A 7,820-nucleotide genomic window follows, 5' to 3' on the forward strand; every position below is an offset into this window, starting at 1 on the left:
AATATTTTTCAGTATTTGAATTAGTTTGTTTTAAAACTAGGTTTACATGATTAGAATTAATCTGTAAATAATAGGTTTTGATTTTGATAGCAGTAGTTAAGAAGAGGAGTTTATTGTTATTTCACCTTACTTAAGATATATGGAGCATACACTATGAGCAGATAAAAACATAGCAATTTTTTTTTTTAATTTACAGCAAACACATTCAGTTTTTTTTCTTACATCATGAAAAAAAATAATAAAAATTAATTATTTCCAATGCATTGTTTCATAAATATAGATCATACTTGTCCACAAGATATTTTATTTTAATCAGCTGGTGTTTATCTTTTGAAACACAAGAGTGCACACGCTGAAATGTCTCGTCTTCTTTACTAATCATTGATATTATGTTGATAGTCCTAAATATAAAGCTTTATTAAAACTGTCAAATAAACTCAACATTAACCAAGAAAACAAAACATTGATCAATGACCCATGAAAAACAGGTCAAGGTCAGATGAACCATGCCAGGCAGACATGTACAGCTAACAATTCTTCAATACAACAAATATAGTTGACTTATTGCTTATAAATTAGGAAAAACAGACCAAAACACAAACACTTAACACTTAGCAATGGACCGTGAAAATTAGGTCAAGGTAAAATAAAACCTGTGTAACAGACATATAGATCATAAAATATTTCCATACACCAAATATAGTTGACCTAATGCATAAAGTATTTGAAAAATAGACCAAAACTCAAAAACTTAACTTTGACCAGTGAACCATGAAAATGAGGTCAAGATCAGATGACACCTGTCAGTTAGACATGTACACCTTACAATCATTCCATACACCAAATACAGAAGACCTATTGCATAAAGTATAAGAAAAACAGACAAAAACACAAAAACGTCACTATAACCACTGAACCATGAAAATGAGGTCAAGGTCAAATGACACCTGCCAGTTGGGCATGTACACATTACACTCCTTCCATACACCGAATATACTAGCCCTATTGCTTATAGTATTTGAGATATGGACTTGACCACCAAAACTTAACCTTGTTCACTGATCCATGAAATGAGGTCGAGGTCAAGTGAAAACTGTCTGACGGGCACGAGGACCTTGCAAGGTACGCACATACCAAATATAGTTATCCAATTACTTATAATAAGAGAGAAATTAACATTACAAAAAATCTTAACTTTTTTTTCAAGTAGTCACTGAACTATGAAAATGAGGTCAAGGACATTGGACATGTGATTGACTGAAAGTTCGTAACATAAGGCATCTATATCCAAAGTATGAAGCACACAAGTCTTCTTACTTCTAAAATATAAAGCTTTTAAGAAGTAAGCTAACGCCAACGCCGCCGCCGTATCACTATCCCTATGCCGAGCTTTCAGCAACAAAAGTTGCAGGCTCGACAAAAAAAGTGAGATACGTCTTTCCAATTTTTTTTAGAAATATCTTAAATTTCAAATTAGAATTATCTGTAAAACAAGAACTTAAAGGTATTTTTTTTCTATTACATATTGGAATTGACTTAGTGAAAAATAACTTGTAAGCCAATATTTGTGAAAAAATATCACTATGAGATCATATCTTTTTTGTGTGCCCTGTAAGAAATTGTTAGATAAATACATTATTTCAATTTAAGCATTTGTATTTGGTAATTTAAGTGTCAAGAGTTTGATGACAAAGATAAAGTTAGATGATAATTAACATGCTAAAGGGACAGTCAAATTAAATATAAAAGTATGTCTTATAGTTTTAGGTTTTTAGGAATAGAATGACATAGTCCAGTCAATCTAGCATAAATTTGACCCTAACCCGAAAGTTATTGCAACAGAAGATTTTTAAGTTTTAATCTTTAGCATTATATCACAAATATACACAGAAAAAATTCCCACAAAATATAACTTGAGGAAGACTAAAAAAATCACCATTTAAAATTCCTATGGAGATTTGCATTGAAAAGGGAGATAACTCTTCTAAAAAAAAAGGCAGAAATATCAATAAAAATTGATACAAAATTATAACTTTACAGCTTCTAGTCATCAGAATGTATTGATTCTTGAATTTTTAGTGGTCTTTAGAGTATAACAAACAACTTCAAAGGTGTTTTCATATATGTTATTAAGCTATAATCTAGATTTCGTAATTCATAAGTTGATTATTTATTGAATTTTTCAACATGTCAAGGTAAAGAATCTCAAATTTAATAAACACAATTAAGCATTTAATCTTCTCTTTGTGGTTTATAATTTCTTTATATAATTAAGTTGCTGAAAAAATATAATATACAGATATATACAATACCATATTTTCACATCTTTTTTTTTCAAAATGGTTACAAAGCTTCAAATTTGCAATTTCTTTAATGAAAATGAACGAAAAATATAAAAATTCCCATAACATTTCGTTTTTTTACATTTCATGAGCAGAAGATTATATAATTTAGTCAAATACAAACTAATTAATCCATCATAGTATCTTACTTTACATAAATTTCCAGAAAAACAACCAAAAAAGACTCACTTTTGTAAGAGTTATCTCCCCTTCCAATGTTAATTTCCATAGGAAGTAAAAAATGCTGATTTTGAGTTTTCCTCAATTTAGATTTTATTGGACTTTTTTCGGTGTATATAAAGGGCATAATGCTATAGATCAGATATAAAACATGTTATGTTGCAATTAGTTTGAGGTTAAATCTTAGTTTGACTGGACTAACACCTTATATCTGGAATTATGTATTATTTTAATCTGTAGCGTATAAACTATATGTTTAAATATGGATGCCTGTTTAATAAAAAAAATACAGTTATGTTTTTGAGTACTTTATTCTGTAAAGTTCGTGAACTAATGACACATCCCTCTTAAAGTGAAGATTTAAAAAAAAAAAGTATAGAATAGACAAGAAAATTTGTCAAAAATCATAGTTTAACGCTGGGGTCATGGAATTTTTTCAGTAAGTGTGAGATTTTTGTTGATTTTATTTTTCTGATTATTTTTTGAAATTCACAGTTTTTACCTATCTATCATAGTTTATTAGTTGATAGTCAAAGACAATGAAATTAGTCAAAATTTGTCGTTTACATGTAATAACTCATTTTGTAGTCGTCCGGTGGTTTCTGTTTTATGAATATTTTTGTAGTTTTTGGTAGGGTTTGAGTTGCAGAGTCTTTAGTTTTCTATGTTGTGTTTTGTATACTGTTGGTCTTTTTCTTTTTAAGACATGACATTATCAGTTTATTTTTTACTTATGAGTTTGAATGTCCCTTTCGGAATCTTTTGCCTCTATTATACCAATTTGTTCAACTTTTAACCATAGTGGCCATGTTTGTAGATCACAAACTTAATACTAGGTAACCTAAGGATTAATTACTTAATTTTGGCTGAAATTAGTTTAGTAGTCAACAATTCTTAACGAAATAAGGTTGAAATATTTTGCTGCTATTCTCTATCTTCTGTTGATTCATTATTATTCAGTGTATAACAATTTTTGTGGTTTTTATGAGTTCAGGTGAACCATGAATTTGAACGGTCAACAAATTACAAATTTTTCTATCACTCTGTATGCAGACATTGGCAAAACCATGAAATCACTCATCCACTAAATGCAAGGTTTTCCAAATCCTGGAATTTAGGTACATGAAAAGAAATGAATCCACAATATCAGCTATTACTGTTTTTTTTTTAATTATTATTATATATAAATTGATTTAAATTCAACGATTTTACCTACAAAATACTATTAAAAATTTTATTCTCAATACCTCAATCAGAATTTTTTTTATTAGACATTAATTCATGATGTTAGATTTAAATTGGCTTTATCGTTTTTTTTCTTCAAACAGTTCTAATAGATTACTGTTTCTCTAAATTTTTTATGTTTTTTAACCCGATGCACCATAATCCAATTCTCATCTTTGAAATTCATTCTAAAATGTAAATAGAAATAAGAAGATGTGGTATAATCACCATGTGACAACTATCCCCCAGAAGAATAAAAAAAAACAAAGATGTATCCAGTTTCAGCATTTCCTTCAATAAACATTAAATTAAGATATTTTTTGAATTAATGTCAGTTCTCCTAATTGAAAACTCTCACTATATGTGAGAACAGAAGTGACCATGACCATAAACACTTGTATGCAGTACAGCAACCTTCCTATAAAATCTTGACCTCTATTATTTTTATCATATAGTGTTACTTACTTCTTTTTGGCCTTCCTCAAACTTAGCAAAAGCAACAACAAGTCTTTCATCAATGTTATCTTTACCAAAAAAAATCCACAGCTCTCGTATAAACTCGTCTAGCACTATACTGATATAACTATTTTTCTCTTCAAACTTTAATCCAGTTCTTAACATCAAGATGAACAAGGAAAAATAAATTGTTCAGGAAAATCAAATAATATATTCAAACTAATGATTTTATTTTCACCTTAAGTTAGCTTGAGATTTCTACAAACTTTTGTTCAGATTTTGTTTTAAACATTTGCTTTCGGATTCTTAAGTCGTTTATTTGTAAAATTCTCCCAAACTTTAAGTAAGATTTTCATTTGCACATATTCTTTTCACCAATATTTAAAAAAAAATCATAATTGATTTACCTCCACCCCCCCTTTATGTCGCATTCTGATTAGACAAAAAACCTTTGTCTCGTAATGACAAAAATCAAGTTAATATAGCATAGGTAGTATCACCTAATCTATCTTACATCTGGTGTCTTTTAAAAAGTGTATAGTTTCCTAAATGCACTTGAAAAAGTCCCCCGCTTTCCCCGATCTATAGACTGTGGGTTACGTGAGTAAAACGTTGCAATTCAGGAAAGAAATCACTTTCAGAAATGCCATGGTAATGATTTTGTTGTCTATAGTATCAGAACATTTGTACTTCCTCAATATTATTCTATACATCTTTTTAATGTTAGTTAATAGATTAAGATTAAGATAGCATGACAATATATGACGTGTTGTGATATGAATATGAAGTTTGCATTGTACTAGACGGATACACTTTTTTCGGATGTTAAACCTGCTAGTTCACAAGACAACAATCCACAGCAAGGTATGTTTCTTCACCCAGACACATTATTTGGGTGCGTACATTTACCCAATCTGTTTGAGGAACTTTGAGGTCTTCAGTGTGTTGGTGATTAGCCGGTCCCATAAGTCAACCAGTTTACCCTGCATCTGGCGAAAGGTCTCTCGTTGGTACCGGGTCACTTGCTTGAATTATGTGTGGACCTGTCTTGGCTCCTACCCCTCGAATGCTGCATATTTTGTGGAGTAACAGCTAATGCCAATTCTTACATTATCACTTTGACCAAGCAGGGGGTCCAAACCAAGGCCTCCTGCACTCTTAAGCAAGTTCACTGTCACGAAGCTACTTGATAGTGTTTCTTCAAAATGATAAATTACTGAAATATTGCCATTTTCAGGAGGAATGTGATATTAAGGTGGTACCTAACACTACAGGGAGATAACTCTGTAAAATCAGCTAAACGTTTTAATTACATTGTGTTGTTAAGGGAATGTTAAGCTTCTCAATGATCAAAATAAGTGTTTGTCAAACTGCTATATAACCAGTGTAATTTTTCTGATAAAATGGTTGGTTCAAATTTTCTAAAATTTTTACATTTTTGTCAATGTGTCAAAGTAAATAGTTTGTCAAAATTTTAAGAAAATTAAACGAGCCAAATTAATTTTAGTTAGTTGGGTACCACCTTAAGCAAATTTTCCAGACATGGTGACAATTCACAATTTGTCATCATGACATTGCTGGGTGAAACAGGTCTTTTCTAAAAAGTAATTCCCAGAGAGAAAGAAAATGTCAGCTTTAACATGATTGGTTAATCTCCGGAGTCGTTCTAATCAAAGAATTTAATACTGTTCTTTAACATGATTATATATGAGTTTAACCGAAACTTGAGTCATTCTTATTTATATTTGTTGGAACAGATTTTTTTCAAAAATATCTTTAATTTCCAGAGACAAGCTCGAGACATAGGGGATTAATCTGGAAAATCATGATTGATTGGTAATTGCTTGCTTGCTTAACGTTCAGTGACAAATGTTTCATATATAATTCAGGACGGGAACAAATAGAAAATTAATACAATAAGTAGGTTCTTAAAGGTTTTTGACATGAAAAAGAAATTAGGACTGCTGCTGAAAAACGAGGTTATGTTGGGTAGAGGAAATTTCGCTTAGAAAATTGGCACTCCTAAGAAAGATGTTGAACAGCAACTGAAAACGAGGTTATTTCTGGTGGAAGAGAAAATTTCGCTTCCAAAAGGCCACTTCTGAGAAAGCTATTGCAAGGGTCTCCCATTGTGCAGAGAGTGCAATATATCCATCATGGATCATTAAAAGTAGCAAGGTTCCTACACAATTGGGTCATCAGGATGAGAGAAATAAAATGTCATTCTGTATCTTCCTTGATAGACTTTTGGATTGATTTCCAGATCTATAAAGTTACTGTATGTTGAGCTGAAAAGATCTTTTTTAGTGTGGACATTTGGATATAGACACACATACAAAACTGGTTAAAATGTTTACGTCACATCATCAAGGCAACCATAAATTTTATGATATAAGGTAAATATGAATGCATTTTTGGTAGTTACAAATGTCCATGAAAAAATTAAGGTACTATTCTTTTTTGTTTGTTTTTTGTTGCAATTGGTTCCTCTTTTTTTTCCCTTTTTCTTTGTTCTTACTTGTATTGGGCCATTACTGTCTTTTCTGTAAACCTCAATCAGATCCTCAGGAAAATAATATCACTTTATAAACCTTTTTATGTTTGAGAAGAATGAATAAATTTGTGTTAAAATCAAGATCTAAGCATTAATTTAGGAGGAAGGATATTGTGCAATCTTCCATGGGGGTTAAGATGGTCAACAATCAGAAGAGAAAGTAAAATATTGGAAAAGTATCTTAAATTGAGCCCTCTTGCAAAATTTTAGTCGTCCTTGAGAAAACACATTTTTGGTGCTTTTAAATCTCCAGCTTTGACTCCAATTAACAATTAATTATGTGATGGTGAGTGAATATCCACCAAAGTAAGATCACTTGGTTGGACTACAAACATTTCCGTCATACTCAATTTCAAAAAAGCAATTGAGTCATAAAAATTTCATTTACGATTATCAAAATCTTAGACTCAGAAATAAATTTTTCAAATGAACTGTGTGAGTGTTAATAAATATTAATATTGCATAATAGATATAGGAATATGTGGTGTGAGTGTCAATGAGACAAATCTCCATCCTGATAACAATTTATAAAAGTAAACCATTAAAGGTCAATGTACAACCTTCAACAGGAAGCCTTGGATCACACCAAACAACTAGTCATAAAGGGCCCCAAAATTACTAGAGTAAAACCATTCAAACCATTCAAACAGGAAAACCAACGGCATAATCTGCACAAGTCCAACGTAAAACCAACCATCTAATCTGCATGAGTCTATAAAATGAAACTGCTTTAGGAAAACTGAATTGGGGTGTTAAAAACTGATTACAAGTCCAATTGGTTAAAGACTCATTTATTTATAAAAATCTTGCATCACTTATTTCTCAACTATCATATCACAACTCTTACAAATGAAGCATAATTCTCAGATTTATACCACATTCACACTGCTCAATGATTAACCAGCACTCACTTTAACAGTCATAGCACTTTCTCAAAATGAAGCTGCCTAACAATGTATTATACACAATGATCTACTGTAAATTTAGAAATTATTGCATGCGTATATTATGGTGATTTTGATATTTTAAACTAAAACGCAATTTTAATTTTTGTGATATTGTGA

This window comes from Mytilus trossulus, chromosome 3 (assembly GCF_036588685.1).
Source record: "Mytilus trossulus isolate FHL-02 chromosome 3, PNRI_Mtr1.1.1.hap1, whole genome shotgun sequence".
Taxonomy (NCBI): Eukaryota; Metazoa; Mollusca; class Bivalvia; order Mytilida; family Mytilidae; genus Mytilus; species Mytilus trossulus.